We start from the raw sequence: 23,930 nt of genomic DNA, 5'->3' as shown, positions 1-23,930 counted from the left end.
TGAAGTCCTGTGTTCCAAAACCTAATAAACAATATCATTTTGTATTATTTTTTCATTGTAAATATGTGCCCCCATTGATATACTCATGAAGTTATGGAATTAACCATAAATTAGCTTTTGAAAAGAGCTCTGGTTGAAGAAGCAGGAAAACTGAGTCCTCTTTCTGATAGTTGAAGCACTTAAAATTGAAAATATTTCCTTGCAGGGTTGTATTGTGTGGGTACAGGATGGAGGAATGGAAAGGTAGTTGGGAGGGGACTGTTTAGGAGAGAGAAAAGAAGGAACCTCACCAACATTTTGTCAGGTTTGTTCCAGCAATGTAGGCTACAGTTGACTGAAAGAGAGATTTAAGCATTTATTAAATGGGTAATTATCAAATGACCCTAGAAATAACTGAAAAAAATTTCTTGAAGTCTGTAATACAATAAGTGTTTATCACAAAATTCCAAACCTTTAGGTAAAACTTGAAGAAGGAAAAAAAAAGAAGCAGAAAAATCAGGTCAAAAGCAAGACATTCATAATAAACTTTGCAGGAACTCAACAGGGGAAAGGAAATAGAATTAGACCTCTGCAGAAACATGAGACATTTTCTTAGCTAGAAGAGCTCATTGATGGAGATATATGTGTTTAATTCCATTTCCAGATTTCCTAATCTCATATGACTGTCTTTCCTTATAAAAAGAGAAGGAACAAAGGAGGAAACATGAAGGGGAGAAGGCCATGAGCAGGTGGAGGCAGAATCTGGAGTCACACAGCTACAAGCCATGGGACACCAAAGGTTACCATCCTCCCCCAGGAGCCAGGGAAAGGCGAAGGAGGACTCTTCCCCTGGAGCCTTCAGAGAGAGCATGCCCTGTGACACTTTGATTTCAGACTTCTGCACATTTATTTCAACTAATAAATGAATTAGTTTGTTGATGAGGTATATAACTACCTAATATAAATGATATATTATCTCCAGTGCTTACCCAAATGAGGGGATTTTTTGTGCAAGGGGCTAGGAAACAGGTAATACTCCAATGTCCTAAGTTGAGAATTTCTAATGGCCCCAGTTTGATAGAAAAAATAAGAAAAATATAGATTGACAAGGACAACAAAAAGTAGAAAACAGGTCATTCTTCTGATGTCACCTGGAAGAGTAATGAAAAAGTATTAGGAAATGTGAGAAATATGTACCCTTTGGAACAGCATTCTACAGGCTGTGTTATGCATGCAACCCATATTTCCCATTTTTAGGCAACGTTTGGAATGAAGCAGAGAACTTCCTTCCCTGCTGCTTCCTCTGAATAGTAAATGAAGAATAAGTTATAAAATAGAGGTAAAGCCCTTTGAAAACTAGTGGTACAGTGTCAGTGATGAAAGGATTTTGAATGAACAAATCTGGAAGGATATGCAAAACTTTTTCAGTTGTTACTGGAGAGGCAGAACCTGGGCAGCTGCAGAAGTGAGAGGGAAAGTCACTCAGATTTCAATGTACAAGTTTTTCATACATTTTCAATTTTCTACAAGTGAAATGTTTTTCTTGCTATTATTATGCAAAAACCCTGGCCTCCCAAATAGTGGAATGAAACAATCTTTTCAATTTGCTTTTATATCATGGGGTTACGAATCCAGAGAGGACACTGTGGCCGTGTTCAGTTGTGCTCTTTGATGACTGGTGCCTTAATGGTAAGACTCACTGAGGATGGCTTGGAAACATCTGGTTTCCTTCACCCGTGTTTGAGTGGAAGCTGGGTATTGACTGTAAGCCTCTGTGAAGCCTCCCTATGTATTTGTCACCATAGCACCCCCTCTTCCCAGTACCAAATCTGTATTATGGGGTTACCATAATAAGTTGCCACTAACTAGGTGGCTTAAACAACAGAAACTTATTCTGTCTCAGTTCTAGAGACAATAAATCCAAAATCAAGGTGTCAGAATTGACATGCCCTCTCTGAAGACTGGCTAGGAATCATTCATTGACTCTTCCAGGTTCTGGTGGCTCAACTATAATCTCTGCCTCATTCTTCATATGTCCTGTGTGTCTCCATCTTCACCCAGCCTTCTTCTCTCTGTCACTTCTCATATGCACACTAGTCATATCAATTTATGGCCCAATGTTTCAGTTTGCTAAAGCTTCCAGAATGCAATATACCATAAATGGGTAGGCTTTTACTATGGAATTTATAATTTTACAAATTTACAGTTATACAGATATGAAAATGTCCAAATTAAGGCATCAGCTGGATAATTCCTTCTCTGAAGAAAGGCCACTAGCATCCAGGGTTCCTGTCAGATAGCAAGGCACATGGCTGGAGTCTGCTGCTCTTTGAATACTGGGCTTCATTGCTTCCACCTCATGTTCTCTCTGAGCTCTCTCTGGGTGTTTCTCTCTTTGAAGTCTCTGGACTTTTTTCTGTCCTTTATCCTTTCATAAAAGACTCCAATAAGACCCACTTTGAATTGGGTGGGTCACATATCAATTGAAACAACCTAATCAAAAATTTCCACCCACAATAGGTTGATGTTAAAAGAACATGGCCTTTTCTGATGTATGTAAGAGTTTCAAACCAGCACACCTACCTTAGTTCAGTAGACCTCATCTTAATGACATCTGTAAACTGCCTATATCCAAATGAAGTCACACAGGGAACCAAGGATTTCAAAACATAATTTTGAGAAACATAAAATAACCCTTTGCATTCTGACATGGTGAAAATATGCCTTTGTCAAAACCCACAGAGCTGTACAAAATAAAGAGTAATTCTTCATTAACATGTATCAATAGTTCCCTTTAATTGTACACACATACCACAGTAATGTGAGATGTTAATAGCAAGGGAAACTGCTGGGATGGGAGGGGGAGGGTGACAGGGGAACATCTGGAAATTTTTGTCCTATCTGCTCAATTTTTTATATGAATCTGAAACTGCTCTAAATATGTCAACTTTTAGCAATCTTGCAGTATTTTTTTAGAAATCTTCTATGTCAGGTAATATTCAACAATAAACTAATATCTAAACATTAGCTTGAAATGCTGTCTACTGTTAAGTGTAAACCAAACTTGAATGTAAATTCATCTTTAATTCTGTAGTTGGGGCACCTCTGATTGACTTAGGAACTTAAATGTTTCACACATCTTAAAAGAAGGAACATGGCTTACATGTTTTTTAGTGTTTTCCTGTATATGGCACATTGAATAAATTACAGCCATCATTGTTGAATAGAAATAACAATTGCACTTCCACAGTAGCCTTTGGGAACAGTTGTTTGGGGGATTCATGAAGATGCTCCATCTTCTTTGGCCAGAGGTGGTTTTGATGTTGCTGACCAAATGGGAGTGGTGGGCAGTAGATTTTTCTGAGTGGGGGAAAATTTTCTTCTTTTATACTTGAGGCAATGACTGGGAAATGAATTGACAATGGAAATATCAGTTTACATCTTACTGACAGAGGAACTTAGGAAAACTTTTAATAATTTATTTACAGTTCAAAATTGGATGCTCTCATTCACAAGCTGCCTGGGAGACCCATGTGAATCAAAGTTGGGTTTCAAGAAAATCTTGTAGTTTTATGTTCTGTTAAAACACTCAAAAAGTCAGATGTGAGAGCAAATACATTTATGTAGATGAGACAGCATAGGAAGGCAGCACAGCTTAGCAACTAGATGCATGGGTGCTGGTGCCTGAATGGCTGGGTTCAAACCTCATTAAGAGGGAACTCAAGGCAGGGAAAGTTATGTAATCTCTTGGTGCGCAATTTGCTGCACTATAATATGTAAATTTTAATAAGGCCTATTTGTTAGTGTATGTTATGAAATTAAAATGAGTAAATACAAGCAAATCCTTAAGGAAAATGGCAGGTATGTCATAAGGACTGTAGAAGAGTTCAATTTCAAAGCTTGGTAGGAACAGGCAATACATTTTGTAGTGGTTGCCCCAGAGAGGCTGCTTCATGGCTCCAGGACAAGGGAGGGTGTCAGGACACGTGCGCTGTGCACTGTGATCTCCACATCAGCCCTGCATGGTCACAGTACTACTGAGTGTGCAATCCCAGGTAGAAAATGTAGACAGTTACATCACTTAGAAAATTCCAGGGTTTACAACTTACCTTCCAGGGGCTGTAACATAGGCTGTCAGACTTCTCTATTACAGGGAAGAGATGGGCTCAAATCCTCATCCACCCTCCTGACTAAAAGTGAATCCCTTGACCCAAAATATGACACAGAATTCCCCCAAATGAGGTCCCTGTGAAGGGCCACAGGATATCCAAGCTTTTGGCCCTACTACCCCAAGATATTCACACTGTCAGCTGCCTTGTGTGAGTCTTCCCATGGGTCACTCCCCCATCCCAAGTGATGAGAGTTCTGCTTGGCTCACAAGCTTGCTCAGAACAAAGGACAATGACAGCTCTGCAGCTAATTAGCTTTCCCTTCAACTTACTATCCTGGATGAGCACTTGCAGGAGAGAGGGTCCCTTCTCCACTCAGAGGACCCTCTATAGCCACAGCCTGGATACCCCACCCAGGAATTTCTTGAGCACCCACAGGCCCTATTTCCCTAAGGTACCATGTGCTCATCCACTAGGGGGCTGTCCCTTCTCACCACTCTCCAAGGCTTCACTCACTAACCTGTGTCCATATCACCCCTAGAAATCCCACCATAAAATCCCAGTTTCTCTCCTTTCTATTATCTGCATCCAGATTGCAAATATTTAGTGTGCATTCTATCATCAATGTTCAGAAGAGTTTGCCCTGTAATTTGCCTTTCCTGCCAATCCTTTCCTGTGTTTGGTAACAATACTCTTATCTGATGAAAGTATGTACCCTCTGTATTTATTCATTGGAACTGCTTGCAAAACATAGGTATTATTTCTCTCAATATTTAATAGAAATCAGTGGAAGCCACTGGGGCCTGGAGATTTGTGAAAAATTTACTTTTTGTATTTCTTGTTTTATAATTGATGCTTAATTTATATATTCTATAGTTCATAAATAAAAGTATACAGGTAGGTGGCTTCTTGGGAATATAAACAAAGTATTGCTAACACCCTGATCAATGTAAAGAATATGTCCAGCCCCTGGCAGCCACTTATTTTCTGCTTCCCATCCTTACCCCCAGCAGTTACCAATATTCTGACCTTGATCACCATACTTAGATTTCTCTGTTTCTCACATTCTGTCAGACCCACTTGAGTCTGGCTGGATTTTATGTCTGAGTATTCTCTGAATTTCAAGTTGTTGCTGACTAAATCAAAATTTGTTGTATGGAATGTCATATAACATTGTAAGGATATAGCACAATAAGTTTATTCCTTCTACATTTTATATGCTTTAGTGTTTCCCCAGAGGGGTACTCAGAATAATCCTGCTCTGAAGGAGGTCTTGCAGGTCTTTCAGTGGACTCATTCAGGCCACAGGATATATGTACCAGGAATGGGTTTGCAGGGTCACAGGTGCATGTAACTGTAACCCACACTGGAAAACTGTGTCCCAGAGTGGCTGAAACAGTGTGCCCCCCACAGCATTATGGGAGAGTTACAGCTTCTCCACATTCACACCCACCCTTGGTGTTGTTCATCCTTACAACCAGTTGATTCTGGTGGGTGCAAGAGACTCCCCCATTCTACAGGAAAAACAAGACTCATGAGTAGATCTTGCACAATCAATATATTGTTCAGGTGACACCCATAACATGGATATGTTAGACTTGAGACACAGATCCTATATTTTTATTCATCTCCTTTATAGGTCTTAAAAATCTCATACAAAGTTCGGAGAATGAGACTTTTCAAGCTAATGTAATTGCATTTGTAGGCTGGCAATAGCCTGAGATGAAAGAAAGCTATCTGTACTTTTTACCATGGGATAGGTTTTTAATTAACACTCTTAAACCATGGAACCAAAATAATCCCAATCAGATCTTCAACATCTGATAAAATTGCATGTATTTATGTAAGAATAGAAAATCCACTAATAAAGGATTTTTAAAATGAAGCCTTTGATTTAAGTTCAGCATTTATCTCGCTTTTATAGTCGTGCTTCCTAACCAATGAAACACCTTAAAATTTTAGTGTGTGTTATTATGGATAACATATAAAAAAGTCAACATCAATTTATGATGTAAAACAGAAAGAAAAATATGAGTTGTTATTTACAATGCCGATAACAGGACAAAAAGTAAAAGAAAAGACAGGCAAATGAAAGCATGGGGAAAGAAATGTGAGATGGATTCCTTGACTTTCCTGTAAAGCATCCTAAAATGACAAGAAATAATCAATCTAAACATGACTAAATACTAAAATATAAATTATAACAAAAAGTCCCATAACTCCACCTGCTTATTTGTAGCACAGCCTAAATGCCAGCATCTTCTTCCAAGACCATACCACCTTCCACAGATCATTTATGCTGCCTCTGCATTTGCCATCTCTTCTGTGAGAATTTACAATCCATTGAGGGACTGGATTGAATTATAGGCATGATATTTTGTTGTGTCTATATTCAATATGTGATTCAATATTGAAAAGTTGAAATATTGAAATCGTATCATTTAAAAATAACAACTATTTTTCATGTTGTATTTTCCTTCTTGACTTTCTTTTTTATTCCATGTGTTTATTCATTGAAGTAGGTGCCTCTCCATGTTCGCACTAAAAAGCCACATTGGAGAGTTCAGTAAGGAGAGCTTGCATGCACTGAGGAAATTTACAGGTCTTTTGGTCTCTGACCTAAGAGCACAGGACTGTTCAAAAATGTTGACACCTGCTAGTATACCAGGGAAAATTTGAGTTCTAACCAGCTGCTGTATGTAAATCCTGTAACTAGCAAAATTAGAGCATTTGTAGGGTTCATGGCAATAATGTTATAAAATACATGAAAGTGTTTCCCCAATTCTTATCAGATATTGGCCAGGCATGTTAACAGATTGTGCCAGTTTGAATGTATTATGTCCCCCAGAAAAAGCCATATTCTTTGATGCAATCTTGTGGGGCAAGCATAATAGTGGGGATTAAGTTGGACCGTTTGGATTAGGTTGTTTGCATGGAGATGTGCCCCACCCAGCTGTGGGTGGTGACTCTGGTGGGATACTCCCATGGAGGCATGGCCCCACCCATTCAGGGTGGGCCTTGATCAGTGGAGCCATATAAATGAGCTGGCTCAAGGAGATGGAACTCAGTGCAGCTGTGAGTGATGTTTTGGAGAGGAGCAAGCTTGCTAGAGAGGAACGTCCTGGGAGAAAGCCATTTTGAAACCAGAACTTTGGAGCAGATGCCAGCCACGTGCCTTCCCAGCTAACAGAGGTTTTCCGGACGCCATTTGCCATCCTCCAGTGAAGGTACCTGATTACTGATGTGTTACCTTGGACACTTTATGGCCTTAAGACTGTAACTGTATAGCCAAATAAACCCCCTTTTTATAAAAGCCAATCCATCTCTGGTGTTTTGCATTCTGCAGCATTAGCAAACTAGAACACGGATATTGACCTTATCGTCCTAAGTGGTGAATTTGAACACTTAGATCTATGGCTCACCAGAAGCAAGTGAAAATTGCAATAAGATGCACTGATAGTTGACATGGATTATGTCACACTGATATTATCTTATAGCCATGGCAGTCTTTGGGAAATCTGTAGATCTGGGAAATCTCAGGAACTTGCATGAATCTCCTATTGTCTAGGTTTCCCATGTACATTGTCTAATAGTCTCATTTCTGAGTTTTAAGTGCAGGTTCAGAATAACAGCATTGAGTCCACACTCCTGGTTACATTTCTTGGCTGTAAGGCATAGGAGCTGGTGAGATTGTTGGCATGTGTCTCTGTGCCTTGGTTTTTCAATCTGAGGTGTGTATGGTAAACACACCCACCACATATGACTAATGAGGATTGAATGAATTACTATGTGTAAATTGTGCAGTCCTTAGATGGGATTGTTTTCTTGGCATACTTGACAGTGATGATTGTCCTGTTAAAAAAGGAATGTCATCTATGAGATATAAGTACAATCACTCATGTGCACACAATAATGCACATACTCAGATTGCCAATCACACCCTTAACACCAATTAATGCTAATCCACACTGCAAGGGAACCGAGCTGCTTCCAGGGACTCTAGAAACATCAAACTTCTTTTCCTGTAAATAAGTTTCTCTCACCTTATGCCCAATTCTCATTCCTACATAGAATTGGGAGTTGCCATTTCTCTACACATTAAAGCCATTAGGGAAACCCAGTCATATTCATCTAGATTTCTTTCATCAGCAAGTTAGTGATTCCAGAATATGCACCTTTTCCTCTTGTTCTTAAGGCAATCTGTAATGAAGGAAAACAAGTGGTGTGAGGATCGGATTATGCTGTGAAGTCTTTGCACAGGTCTTTTGCTCTGTTGGTTACTCTAGGAAACCAGATATGAAACCATGATTGAGTCAAAGAATACAAAGGGAAGAGGAGAGGACACCACTTGGAAAATTGTGAACTTTCCTAGAGGATATTTCTTTCTATTCTTTTTGGTGTGCAGTTTCAAAATTCCTAATCCAAGCAGCAAAAATTACCACTGAGGATAAAGGACTTCTACCCTAGGATCTCTCACCTGATACTGCCAACATTGAATGCTCTTCTAGAAATAGGTCATAGTTTTGACCCAGTTCCCCCACCCATGGGTAGAAAGTACCTAAATTCTATGATCACCCTGATCAGGGTTTCAAATCTGAACTAGAGTGACATGGAAAGAAACCAATAAATCAATTCAACTATCTTAAAGAAAGGCAAACTTACCTTGGCATTTGGTTGGTTCTCTTCTACTGGAGCATCAGGTAGTTTTTCCAGTGGGTCTGCTGGGGGAGCTGGGAGGACAAAGAGTAACTGTCAGTATATTGGTTGTGCTTCTCATAAGTTACTCAGGGAACATTGCTTGACTAAAACAAGGGTCCTCTGTTTATGGATGTTGTTGGTTGACAAGCATGATTTGAATTGCTGATGGGCCATCCACATCATAAATTTTATTTATTACTCTTCTAATCTATATATATTTCCTGTTTTTCTGTGTGTGTAACCCTCTACAAACTTGGTTATCTATCAAAATAGATATGGTCATTGGGAGGAGAATGAGGGGTGCAGGACATAAGAAATACTAAATTTTTCTCAATGGAGATTCATTGTAAGGCAACCAGCTGCATAGGACAGTAAAAAATATAAAGTGTAACAGCAAACTATAAAATACATCTAAAACCCTACATGACAAACTGGAGAAGAGAAACTGAGAAAAGGTGAGACATACTTTGTGTAAAGGTAACAAGCCCATTTGGGGGGATTGAATTAATTAGGCAGGTCCATATGAGCATCCCTCTCAGGCAGCAATTGACGTTTCCCATCTCTATAGACTGTAGGAACAATGCTCAGAGTTTCTCTTTTTACTGCAACTTTGAATTTCTCTGGGTACAGAGTGACAGAACCATGAGTCATATATGCATCTTGACATAACTATGGTGATGGGTCATCACAGAGTTTTCAGAGTGAATCCATTCTCCACTTTATGAGGTCCAACTGCTGCAGTGTAGATATGTGGCTTTACATGGACAAGTGCGTCATTTAAGAGTAAACATTTTGTTTTAAAACTGAGTCCCATACCCATACATTACTTTTTGTTTTTGAACCAAGTTATATGAGGAAAAATGAGCATCCCAACCCCTGACCCCAAATATAGTTAGTAATGAGATGCCAAAGTGAAGAGAAAGAAGACTACAGGTTGGAATATTTAGAGTTTTCATTTTTGATAAGAAATACCACCTGTATTACTTAGGGTTCTCTGGGGAAACAGAACCAACAAGAGAAATATGTGAAAGATTTTATAAAAGTGTCTCTCACAACTGTGGGGATGCATGAGTCCAAATTCTATAGGGCAGGCAGCAAACTGGCAACTGTGATGAAGGTATTTGATGAACAACTTAGGAAACGCTTCACTGGTAGCTGAAGAAGTGGTGAAGTTCTCTCTTTCTCCCTTAAAAGTCTTGAACTGATTGGATTAAATCCAGGTGATTGAATTCTCTCATTGAGGAAGATAACACCCTTCATTGATGTAATCAGTCACAGCTGCAGCCAATTGGATGATGATTTATTAAACCAGCCTTCTGGTTTACTACCCAGCCACAAATATCCTTTCAGTAATGGTTAGGCCAGTGTTTGCTTGACCAGACACCTAGACTCCATCACCTGGCCAAGTTGACACATGAACCTATCACACCACTCTTTAGCCATTTCTACAATTCCTGATTCACAGAAAAGTTATAGAGGAAATAATTTAAAATGTTTTCTGGATTAGACAAAAAAAAGCTGAAATATAAATTCAGTTTTGAAAAGTGATATTTTTCTCTCCAAGAATACAATGATCAATTATATGTATACTTCTCTAATTGTCTCTTTATAGTACCTAATTTTTCTCCTTATTCAACTAAGTCTGTGCACTGAGCTGCCTCTCAATCTCTGTGAATTCACAAGGGCTCCATCATTGTGCCTGCCAAAGGCTGGCTACTCATTGAATAGTTAAGAAAATAATCACTGTGTTTTCACCACTGCATTCCTGTGGGTGGTGAGGATATTGAAAAAATAGGTAATTAGGGTAGAGTTAGAATTAGTTGTGGTCCCTCATTCATTGGTTGACATCCAATTACATATATTTTTATTTTCTGTTTACAAAAACTACCTGTATGAAGGGATATGAGCTACACCTCCCCCACCAATGAATGGAAAATTTGAAAATTTTAAAATAAGATGAGAGTACTGCAATCTATGAAACAAAGTAGGTACCCCTCATGGTTTAAAATGCTCCTAAAAATGACCATCTTTGTGGATTCACCCCAAATTTCCAGAACCAATAAATAAAAAGCCATTGGTGAGACATCAAAACTTTCACTAATACAGTTGTTGTCCTATGTTTTCCAGGGATTATCCAAATAAATGTGGTGGTTGAGTGGGTTCAGAGAAAAAATTGATAATATTTTATTGCCTAAACAGAGAATTTCAGATATCCCCCATCTTCACAGAAAATTATAGATACCTGTCTATTTATCTTGATATATATATATATATATATGGAGGGCAGCACCAGGGGCTGGAGAGATAGGCCTGTGTCAGGGACTTGGTCAACACCAGGAAGGCTGGTGCCTTGCTGTTTATGGATCTGGGCAGTAACTGATGTATTTAGTAAAGGGAAGTGGAATTGTCAGGCTCTGATCCACACACCCTTCATGCAGGGAGGACAGAGGATGGGTCTAGGACAGGATGGCAGCAAGCAGGGATAGCAGAGGTCTGAGGGATAGGACAGATCTGAGGGACAGGGAGGTTTCACTCTCCAACTCCCAGCTCCACAGTGAGACTGAGGTGTGCTCCAATGAAAGTGGAGAGCAAATTGAGACTCTGGACATTTTAGAATAATAGTTTGCAGGCAGTAGTATCTTCATCCTTTTTCTGTGTTCAAAACCAAGGGAAGGAATGGATTTGATGTGAACAGCCTCCTGCTGTTTCAAAACCATCCTCACTGAATTGAACAAAATGTTGCTATTAAGGTGATTGAGCTGTGAAACTTTTACACAGGGACTTCTGTGATGTGTAAGTGCTTTTATAAGGAAAGGAAATGTTATTTCTCTTCTTTACGTTATATATATATACACATATATATACACACACACATATATACATCCATACCATTTAACTATTTTAAGCACAATTATATCCACAACATTGTGCTACCGTTACCAACAAGCACTACCAAAAAATACTTTGTCACCCCACACAGAAACTCTTGACCCATTAAACAAAATTTCCAGTCTCAGCACCCAAGAACCCCAACAATAAGATTTCCAATGTCCTGGGAGACAGTGAAGAAAGTGCACCAAGGAGCATCAAGTGTATTAAAATTGCAGCTGGGTCTGGGGAGGGGCAAGATGGCAGACTGGTGAGCTGTATATTTTAGTTACTCCTCCAGGAAAGTAGGTACAAAGCCAGGAACTGCGTGGACTGGACACCACAGAGCAATCTGTCTTTGGGCATACTTCATACAACACTCATGAAAATGTCAAACTGCTGAGATCAGCGAAATCTGTAAGTTTTTGCGGCCAGGGGACCCGCGCCCCTCCCTGCCAGGCTCAGTCCCATGGGAGGAGGGGCTGTCAGCTCCGGGAAGGAGAAGGGAGAACTGCAGTGGCAGCCCTTATCGGAAACTCATTCTACTGATCCAGACTCCAACCATAGATAGACTGAGACCAGACACCAGAGAATCTGAGAGCAGCCAGCCCAGCAGAGAGGAGACAGGCATAGAAAAAAAAAAACAACACGAAAAACTCCAAAATAAAAGCAGAGGATTTTTGGAGTTCTGGTGAACACAGAAAGGGGAAGGGTGGAGCTCAGGCCTTGAGGCGCATACGCAAATCCCGAAGAAAAGCTGATCTCTCTGCCCTGTGGACCTTTCCTTAATGGCCCTGGTTGCTTTGTCTATTAGCATTTCAATAACCCATTAGATCTCTGAGGAGGGCCCTTTTTTTTTTTTTTTTTTTTTTTTAAAGCCTTTTTTCTTTTTCTAAAACAATTACTCTAAGAAGCCCAATACAGAAAGCTTCAAAGACTTTCAATTTGGGCACGTCAAGTCAAGAGCAGAACTAAGAGAGCTCTGAGACAAAAGGCAATAATCCAGTGGCTGAGAAAATTCACTAAACACCACAACTTCCCAAGAAAAGGGGGGTGTCCGCTCACAGCCACCATCTTGGTGGACAGGAAACACTCCTGCCCATCGCCAGCCCCATAGCCCAGAGCTGCCCCAGACAACCCAGTGTGACGGAAGTGCTTCAAATAACAGGCACACACCACAAAACTGGGCGTGGACATTAGCCTTCCCTGCAACCTCAGCTGATTGTCCCAGAGTTGGGAAGGTGGAGCAGTGTGAATTAACAAAGCCCCATTCAGCCATCATTTGAGCAGACTGGGAGCCTCCCTACACAGCCCAGCAGCCCAGAACTGCCCTGGGGGGACGGCACTCACCTGTGACATAGCACAGTCATCCCTCAACAGAGGACCCAGGGTGCACAGCCTGGAAGAGGGGCCCACTTGCAAGTCTCAGGAGCCATACACCAATACCAAGGACTTGTGGGTCAGTGGCAGAGACAAACTGTGGCAGGACTGAACTGAAGGATTAGACTATTGCAGCAGCTTTAAAACTCTAGGATCACCAGGGAGATTTGATTGTTAGGGCCACCCCCACTCCCCGACTGCCCAGAAACACACCCCACATACAGGGCAGGCAACACCAACTACACACGCAAGCTTGGTACACCAATTGGGCCCCACAAGACTCACTCCCCCACTCACCAAAAAGGCTAAGCAGGGGAGAACTGGCTTGTGGAGGACAGGTGGCTCGTGGACGCCACCTACTGCTTAGTTAGAGAAAGTGTACTCCACGAAGCTGTAGATCTAATAAATTAGAGATAAGGACTTCAATAGGTCTACAAACCCTAAAAGAACCCTATCAAGTTCAGCAAATGCCACGAGGCCAAAAACAACAGAAAATTATAAAGCATATGAAAAAAACAGACGATATGGATAACCCAAGCCCAAGCACCCAAATCAAAAGACCAGAAGAGACACAGCACCTAGAGTAGCTACTCAAAGAAATAAAGATGAACAATGAGACCATAGTACGGGATATAAAGGAAATCAAGAAGACTCTAGAAGAGCATAAAGAAGACATTGCAAGACTAAATAAAAAAATGGATGATCTTATGGAAATTAAAGAAACTGTTGACCAAATTAAAAAGATTCTGGACACTCATAGTACAAGACTAGAGGAAGTTGAACAACGAATCAGTGACCTGGAAGATGACAGAATGGAAAATGAAAGCATAAAAGAAAGAATGGGGAAAAAAATTGAAAAAATCGAAATGGACCTCAGGGATATGATAGATAATATGAAACATCCAAATATAAGACTCATTGGTGTCCCAGAAGGGGAAGAAAAGGGTAAAGGTCTAGGAAGAGTATTCAAAGAAATTGTTGGGGAAAACTTCCTAAATCTTCTAAACAACATAAATACACAAATCATAAATGCTCAGCGAACTCCAAATAGAATAAATCCAAATAAACCCACTCCGAGACATATACTGATCACACTGTCAAACACAGAAGAGAAGGAGCAAGTTCTGAAAGCAGCAAGAGAAAAGCAATTCACCACATACAAAGGAAACAGCATAAGATTAAGTAGTGACTACTCAGCAGCCACCATGGAGGCAAGAAGGCAGTGGCACGATATATTTAAAATTCTGAGTGAAAAAAATTTCCAGCCAAGAATACTTTATCCAGCAAAGCTCTCCTTCAAATTTGAGGGAGAGCTTAAATTTTTCATTGACAAACAAATGCTGAGAGAATTTGCTAACAAGAGACCTGCCCTACAGGAGATACTCAAGGGAGCCCTACAGACAGAGAAACAAAGACAGGACAGAGAGACTTGGAGAAAGGTTCAGTACTAAAGAGATTTGGTATGGGTACAATAAAGGATATTAATAGAGAGAGGGGAAAAATATGGCAAACATAAACCAAAGGATAAGATGGCCGATTCAAGAAATGCCTTCATGGTTATAACGTTGAATGTAAATGGATTAAACTCCCCAATTAAAAGATATAGATTCGCAGAATGGATCAAAAAAAATGAACCATCAATATGTTGCATACAAGGACTCATCTTAGACACAGGGACACAAAGAAATTGAAAGTGAAAGGATGGAAAAAAATATTTCATGCAAGCTACAGCCAAAAGAAAGCAGGTGTAGCAATATTAATCTCAGATAAAATAGACTTCAAATGCAGGGATGTTTTGAGAGACAAAGAAGGCCACTACATACTAATAAAAGGGGCAATTCAGCAAGAAGAAATAACAATCGTAAATGTCTATGCACCCAATCAAGGTGCCACAAAATACATGAGAGAAACACTGGCAAAACTAAAGGAAGCAATTGATGTTTCCACAATAATTGTGGAAGACTTTAACACATCACTCTCTCCTATAGATAGATCAACCAGACAGAAGACCAATAAGGAAATTGAAAACCTAAACAATCTGATAAATGAATTAGATTTAACAGACATATACAGGACATTACATCCCAAATCACCAGGATACACATACTTTTCTAGTGCTCACGGAACTTTCTCCAGAATAGATCATATGCTGGGACATAAAACAAGCCTCAATAAATTTAAAAAGATTGAAATTATTCAAAGCACATTCTCTGACCATAATGGAATACAATTAGAAGTCAATAACCATCAGAGACATAGAAAATTCACAAATACCTGGAGGTTAAACAACACACTCCTAAACAATCAGTGGGTTAAAGAAGAAATAGCAAGAGAAATTGCTAAATATATAGAGACGAATGAAAATGAGAACACAACATACCAAAACCTATGGGATGCAGCAAAAGCAGTGCTAAGGGGGAAATTTATAGCACTAAACGCATATATTAAAAAGGAAGAAAGAGCCAAAATCAAAGAACTAATGGATCAACTGAAGAAGCTAGAAAATGAACAGCAAACCAATGCTAAACCAAGTAGAAGAAAAGAAATAACAAGGATTAAAGCAGAAATAAATGACATAGAGAACAAAAAAACAATAGAGAGGATAAATATCACCAAAAGTTGGTTCTTTGAGAAGATCAACAAGATTGACAAGCCCCTAGCTAGACTGACAAAATCAAAAAGAGAGAAGACCCATATAAACAAAATAATGAATGAAAAAGGGGACATAACTGCAGATCCTGAAGAAATTAAAAAAATTATAAGAGGATATTATGAACGACTGTATGGCAACAAACTGGACAATGTAGAAGAAATGGACAATTTCCTGGAAACATATGAACAACCTAGACTGACCAGAGAAGAAATAGAAGACCTCAACCAACCCATCACAAGCAAAGAGATCCAATCAGTCATCAAAAATCTTCCCATAAGTAAATGCCCAGGGCCAGATGGCTTCACAGGGGAATTCTACCAAACTTTCCAGAAAGAACTGACACCAATGTTACTCAAACTCTTTCAAAACATTGAAGAAAATGGAACACTACCTAACTCATTTTATGAAGCTAACATCAATCTAATACCAAAACCAGGCAAAGATGCTACAAAAAAGGAAAACTAGCAGCCAATCTCCCTAATGAATATAGATGCAAAAATCCTCAACAAAATACTTGCAAATCGAATCCAAAGACACATTAAAAAAATCATACACCATGACCAAGTGGGGTTCATTCCAGGCATGCAAGGATGGTTCAACATAAGAAAAACAATCAATGTGTTACAACACATTAAAAACTCGAAAGGGAAAAATCAATTGATCATCTCAATAGATGCTGAAAAAGCATTTGACAAAATCCAACATCCCTTTTTGATAAAAACACTTCAAAAGGTAGGAATTGAAGGAAACTTCCTCAACATGATAAAGAGCATATACGAAAAACCCACAGCCAGCATAGTACTCAATGGTGAGAGACTGAAAGCCTTCCCTCTAAGATCAGGAACAAGACAAGGATGCCCGCTGTCACCACTATTATTCAACATTGTGCTGTAAGTGCTAGCCAGGGCAATCTGGCAAGACAAAGAAATAAAAGGCATCCAAATTGGAAAAGAAGAAGTAAAACTGTCATTGTTTGCAGATGATATGATCTTATATCTAGAAAACCCTGAGAAATCGACGATACAGCTACTAGAGCTAATAAACAAATTTAGCAAAGTAGCGGGATACAAGATTAATGCACATAAGTCAGTAATGTTTCTATATGCTAGAAATGAACAAACTGAAGAGACACTCAAGAAAAATATACCATTTTCAATAGCAACTAAAAAAATCAAGTACCGAGGAATAAACTTAACCAAAGATGTAAAAGACCTATACAAAGAAAACTACATAACTCTACTAAAAGAAATAGAAGGGGACCTTAAAAGATGGAAAAATATTCCATGTTCATGGATAGGAAGGCTAAATGTCATTAAGATGTCAATTCTACCCAAACTCATCTACAGATTCAATGCAATCCCAATCCAAATTCCAACAACCTACTTTGCAGACTTGGAAAAGCTAGTTATCAAATTTATTTGGAAAGGGAAGATGCCTCGAATTGCTAAAGACACTCTAAAAAAGAAAAACGAAGTGGGAGGACTTACACTCCCTGACTTTGAAGCTTATTATAAAGCCACAGTTGCCAAAACAGCATGGTACTGGCACAAAGATAGACATATAGATCAATGGAATCGAATTGAGAACTCAGAGATAGACCCTCAGATCTATGGCCGACTGATCTTTGATAAGGCCCCCAAAGTCACTGAACTGAGCCATAATGGTCTTTTCAACAAATGGGGCTGGGAGAGTTGGATATCCATATCCAAAAGAATGAAAGAGGACCCTTACCTCACCCCCTACACAAAAATTAACTCAAAATGGACCAAAGATCTCAATATAAAAGAAAGTACCATAAAACTCCTAGAAGATAATGTAGGAAAACATCTTCAAGACCTTGTATTAGGCGGCCACTTCCTAGACTTTACACCCAAAGCACAAGCAACAAAAGAGAAAATAGATAAATGGGAACTCCTCAAGCTTAGAAGTTTCTGCACCTCAAAGGAATTTCTCAAAAAGGTAAAGAGGCAGCCAACTCAATGGGAAAAAATTTTTGGAAACCATGTATCTGACAAAAGACTGATATCTTGCATATACAAAGAAATCCTACAACTCAATGACAATAGTACAGACAGCCCAATTATAAAATGGGCAAAAGATATGAAAAGACAATTCTCTGAAGAGGAAATACAAATGGCCAGGAAACACATGAAAAAATGTTCAGCTTCACTAGCTATTAGAGAGATGCAAATTAAAACCACAATGAGATACCATCTAACACCGGTTAGAATGGCTGCCATTAAACAAACAGGAAAGTACAAATGCTGGAGGGGATGTGGAGGAATTGGAACTCTTATTCATTGTTGGTGGGACTGTATAATGGTTCAGCCACTCTGGAAGTCAGTCTGGCAGTTCCTTAGAAAACTAGATATAGAGCTACCATTCGATCCAGCGATTGCACTTCTCGGTATATACCCGGAAGATCGGAAAGCAGTGACACGAACAGATATCTGCACGCCAATGTTCATAGCAGCATTATTCACAATTGCCAAGAGATGGAAACAACCCAAATGTCCTTCAACAGATGAGTGGATAAATAAAATGTGGCATATACACACGATGGAATACTACGCGGCAGTAAGAAGGAACGATCTTGTGAAACATATGACAACATGGATGAACCTTGAAGACATAATGCTGAGCGAAATAAGCCAGGCACAAAAAGAGAAATATTATATGCTACCACTAATGTGAACTTTGAAAAATGTAAAACAAATGGTTTATAATGTAGAATGTAGGGGAACTAGCAGTAGAGAGCAATTAAGGAAGGGGGAACAATAATCCAAGAAGAACAGATAAGCTATTTAACATTCTGGGAATGCCCAGGAATGACTATGGTCTGTTAATTTCTGATGGATATAGTAGGAACAAGTTCACAGAAATGCTGCTATATTATGTAACTTTCTTGGGGTAAAGTAGGAACATGTTGGAAGTTAAGCAGTTATCTTAGGTTAGTTGTCTTTTTCTTACTCCCTTGTTATGGTCTCTTTGAAATGTTCTTTTATTGTATGTTTGTTTTCTTTTTAACTTTTTTTTTCATACAGTTGATTTAAAAAAGAAGGGAAAGTTAAAAAAAAAAAAAAGATAGAAAGAAAAACAAGGAAAAAAAAAAAAGATGTAGTGCCCCCTTGAGGAGCCTGTGGAGAATGCAGGGGTATTCGCCTACCCCACCTCCATGGTTGCTAACATGACCACAGACATAGGGGACTGGTGGTTTGATGGGTTGAGCCCTCTACCATAAGTTTTACCCTTGGGAAGACGGTTGCTGCAAAGGAGAGGATAGGCCTGCCTATATTTGTGCCTAAGAGTCTCCTTCTGAATGCCTCTTTGTTGCTCAGATGTGGCCCTCTCTCTCTGGCTAAGCCAACTTGAAAGGTGAAATCACTGCCCTCCCCCCTACGTGGGATCAGACACCCAGGGGATTGAATCTCCCTGGCAACGTAGAATATGACTCCCGGGGAGGAATGTAGACCCGGTATCGTGGGACGGAGAACATCTTCTTGACCAAAAGGGGGATGTGAAAGGAAATGAAATAAGCTTCAGTGGCAGAGAGATTCCAAAACGAGCCGAGAGTTCTCTCTGTTGGGCACTCTTACGCACACTTTAGACAACCCTTTTTAGGTTCTAAGGAATTGGGGTAGCTGGTGGTGGATACCTGAAACTATCAAACTACAACCCAGAACCCATGAATCTCGAAGACAGTTGTATAAAAATGTAGCTTATGAGGGGTGACAATGGGATTGGGAAAGCCATAAGGACCACACTCCACTTTGTCTAGTTTATGGATGGATGAGTAGAGAAATAGGGGAAGGAAACAAACAAACAAAGGTACCCAGTGTTCTTTTTTACTTCAATTGCTCTTTTTCACTCTAATTATTATTCTTGTTATTTTTGTGTGTGTGCTAATGAAGGTGTCAGGGATTGATTTAGGTGATGAATGTACAACTATGTAATGGTACTGTAAACAATCGAAAGTACGATTTATTTTGTATGACTGCGTGGTATGTGAATATATCTCAATAAAATGATGATAAAAAAAAATAAATAAAATTGCAACTGAGTGATTTGAATCCATGCTGTATGGCTCGGCAGTTGAGAGACTATTCTGGCTTGAGGAGCAGCCCATCACCTTCCTATACTAGTTATCCTGTTGATGTGTCAAGGTGTAGTTCTCCTCATTTAACAATAAAGCTGCAATGTATAATTTTGTATTTCTGTGTAACTGATTTTACATGAATTTGGAATCTTTAGGTCAAAGTGCATGATTAACTTTAGAAGAAACTCAGAGGATGGTTTTTAAAGTGGTTGTAATATTTTATGGTTCTACCAGCAAAATTGAGAGCTCCACTTGATACATGTCTTACTAACAATTGATGTCAGACTTTATAATTTTAGAAATTTCAGTGGATGCAAACTGGCCTTTCATTAAACTTTTTTGATTATATGATTCATAGGTTTATAGAAAAATAATACAACATTTTGCTACAATTTTTATTTTTATTCACCAGATGACTCAAGATTTTGGGTACCTTTTATTTGCCTATTAGCTGTTCATCTGTCTTCCTTTGTGAAGTATGTACTCAGATCTTCTGTTCATTGTTTGCATGGGTTTGTCTTTTAATGTTGAAATTTAGAAATTTTTTGTAAATTCTAGATAAACATCATTTAGCATTTCATCCTACTCTGTGGCTTATATATGTATATTCCTAAACCATTAGGAATGTTTTGCTCTGCGAAAGCTGTTGGAATGTGATATACCATAAATGGGTTGGCTTTTATGGTGGGAATTTATTAGCTTAGAAATTTACTGTTCTAAGGCTGTGAAAATGTCCAAATTAAGGCATCAACAGATGGGTGACTTCTCTGAAGAAAGGCTGCTGGCATCAGGTTTCCTCTGTCAGATGGCAGGGCATATGGCTGGCATCTGCGACTCCTTCACTCCTGGGTCTCATTGCTTTCAGCTTCTGGTACCAGTGACCTCTTCTCTGAGATTCCCTGGGTCCTCTCTTAGCACATCTGGGGCCTTTCACTCCAGGCTCTCTGGATGTTTCTCTCTGAGCTCTCATAAAGGACTCCAGAAAAGAATTAAGGCCCACCTTGAATTGGGTGTGTAACATCTCAATTGAAACAACCTACTGAAAAGGTCCCACCCACAATAGGTTTGCCTTGACAGGAATGGATTAAAAGACATGGCCTTGGTGGGCAAAACAAGATGATGGCACTGGAGGAAACTCTGTGGCTGGAGAGAGATATTTGTAGAGCAATTGAATTGTTGGAAAAACTACAAAGGAGTGAAGTACCACCACAAAAACTTCAGGCTTTACAAATAGTCCTTCAAAGTGAGTTCTGCAATGCTGTTAAGGAGGTATGTGAACACATCTATGAAACTATGGACATCAGTAGCAGTTCTGAAGTGAGAGCTAATGCAACTGCGAAGGCTACAGTCACTGCATTTGCTGCCAGTGAAGGAGATTCTCATCCTCGAGTGGCTGAGCTGCCAAAAACAGAAGACGGCCTTAGAGTCAATATTATGGGAGGGAAAGAATGAAACTGTCCAATCTGTGTATCTTGAATAATTCCAGGTGGTATTGCTGATAGACATGGGGGCCTCAAACGAGGAGACCAACTCCTTTCTGATAATGGAGTTAGAATTGAAGGAGAACATCATGAGAAAGCTGTAGAGCTACTGAAAGCAGCTCAAGCAAAGGTTAAATTAGTAGTATGATATACACCCAAAGTCTTAGAAGAAATGGAGTCACAATTTGAAAAAATGAGATCAGCAAAACACAGGCAACAGACCTAATGCAGTTTGAAACTTTATATTTCATTTTGCTTTTAGCTAGAGAAGGTTTACTTGTGACCTGCAGGACTGCAATATCAGTGATTGTAAAAAACAAAAACTTCCCTTGAAATTCTCCTTGCTATTTTATAAATACTTATTTTAACATCATGTATGGCTCCAGAGATACATCACTTTTTTTCTGACAAGATTAAGTAAAAGGTGATGAGGGCAATTCTGTCCTGCCATTTTTACAGGCCTTTTTCAAATGCAGATTTTGTCATAAAATTGTTACAGATTTTTAAAAATGCTTTTTTAATATTAAAATGTACTTTTACATTCTTAATCTTTTTTAAAAAAAGCTTTCTTTATTTGGCTGCCTATTTAAAAATAACAATTCTCCAATTCCTGTTTTTGCTTACTCTATTTTTTTTTTTTTTTTTTTTTTACCTGTGAGATTCCTTTATAGTTCTCTGGGAAATTAAACATACATTCTCAGCTACAGAAGTTCATTACACTGACAATGTTAATATCACTGCTGCATTTTGTACTTTTGAAAACATTTAATATATGTAATGAATGGTAAATCATAACTAAGCACAGTGGAAGTTTTTTACTTTTATTTAAACATAACATATAATGAATATTCATTTGTACTGATTTATAAAAGTAAGTTTTTAAACACTGAACAATCATTGCTAAAATATGTGTTCTTACATAATATTTGAGCAATGATGCAAGAGGATATACTCTGATTGTTAGCATTCCTGATTACATCCTTTTCTATTTATATTCAATAATATATCATAAATTACAAGTGCAAAAACAGGTTCAAATTTCATCTTCTACAATGTTTTTAATCCTGTTCATTTTTATTTAAATATATTTCTATTTTGTTTCTTTCATTCCTAGAGATGAGCCAGTTAGTTTGTAGTAGGAAATAGCAGAAGTGAAGGTTATACTTTTAACCTCACTAGCCTTGGGAGTTACACACTCTTTACCCATTCAATTTAAAGGTGTGATTTTAAATAGGAAGAAGAGAGAAGGATATGTTCAAGATGTATAGAAAGCATGAGGGTGATGTATTCATAAGAATCTGCAGACTCCTTGTCAAAATGCACAGGAACTAATTCATATTTAAATCACTGGATTTAGAGAATGTGGTCTTTGTTTACAATTCAAATTATGAAGGGAATTTTGAGAGGTTTCTTTATTTCATTTGTCCACTGGATGTCACTGTTTACCTAAAGGCAGCTATTAGTGTCTGACTGACTGAACTCCTTTTTCAAGGCTGAAATTAGAGTTGAGGTTCATTTTTAGTCAGATCTTTCAGAACTTATAGGAGAAGTTGTACTTTAAAAAAATTTAGCAAGTGACAGATCCTGAAAAGAAAATAATGGATTGGAAGATAATGGAAAATGGAATTTGACATAATTATCTATGCTGTATAAAAAGTGGACATTTTGTTACATTCCTTCAGGAAGACTAGAAATATATACATTTTCTGCATGTTTGTGAGCACCATGAGTCTTAAAAGATTATTCCAGTTTTCACAGATATTCAGAGTAAGAAGTCAGTCAGCATTGTTATTTATCATTTAGGTATTGAACACTGGATTGCATGGTTGAATGCATCTTTAGTCCACTACAAAATGTGCTTGGTAGGATCATGTTGTCAATTGTATATTTTCAAAATTAATTGATATTTTTAAAATGTTGAGACCAAAGTAATGTAGAAATATGGACTTATTTTATTTAATTGTAAAATTATTAAATGTATTTGTTGTAGAGATTTATATATATATTAAAGAGAGGTATTTGCACATATAAAAACAGTACTATTATTGTTAAGCTTGTATTCCTGCATTACAGGGTAATGAAGCCCCGAAGAAATCTTTAGTATGGCTAGAGCTGCAGTAGTTTTTAAGGGTGTGTCAACATTTCATTATAAATTACAGCTTCCTGGTTCAGTATCTCATCAGTTTCAGAACTTTCAGCCAAATTAAAGCTTTATTGGTGTTGAAATTTAGTAAATTGAGTGAGCTATTTTTTTTTCCTCCTGCAGTAATCCATAATCTGTTCTTTGTGTAGGTTCACACCTATTTATAATTCTTGAAATTAGTATAGCTTAAAGGAGCCAAATACAGTCATTTTACTTGCTACTGCTGAGCATGAGTAGCAGTAATTTTCATTAATGCAGTTTTCACAGTGTATCCCAGAATTTTAAGTCTGGATCATAGAAAAATTCAGTTATTCAGTGGTGAAGATGTACATTAGTGGTCTAGTATAGGGAGAAAATGAAGGCAGTTTTGGTCTTAGAAATGTATGATTCATGATCATAACTAGGCATATAGTAAGTATATAATAGGTGTTTGATTTATAAGGTTACAAATATAAATTTCTCCCCCTTCTCAATTTCCTTTTTTTTTAATATTTCAAAATGAGGTGACTCATTGGTTTTCAAA

The 23,930-nt window shown here is 38.4% G+C and overlaps 2 pseudogenes; one reads left to right on the top strand and one right to left on the bottom strand.

The window, feature by feature from the left end:
* The window catches only part of LOC119525526, a 292,514-nt pseudogene that overhangs the window by 125,531 nt on the left and 143,053 nt on the right, over positions 1 to 23,930 (bottom strand).
* Positions 20,900 to 21,490, top strand: LOC119525608 (annotated as a pseudogene).

Source organism: Choloepus didactylus (assembly GCF_015220235.1).
Source record: "Choloepus didactylus isolate mChoDid1 chromosome 25 unlocalized genomic scaffold, mChoDid1.pri SUPER_25_unloc2, whole genome shotgun sequence".
Lineage (NCBI taxonomy): Eukaryota > Metazoa > Chordata > Mammalia > Pilosa > Megalonychidae > Choloepus > Choloepus didactylus.
The sequence above is the reverse complement of the archived record's forward strand: the minus strand, read 5'-3'. Positions and strand labels throughout refer to the sequence as shown.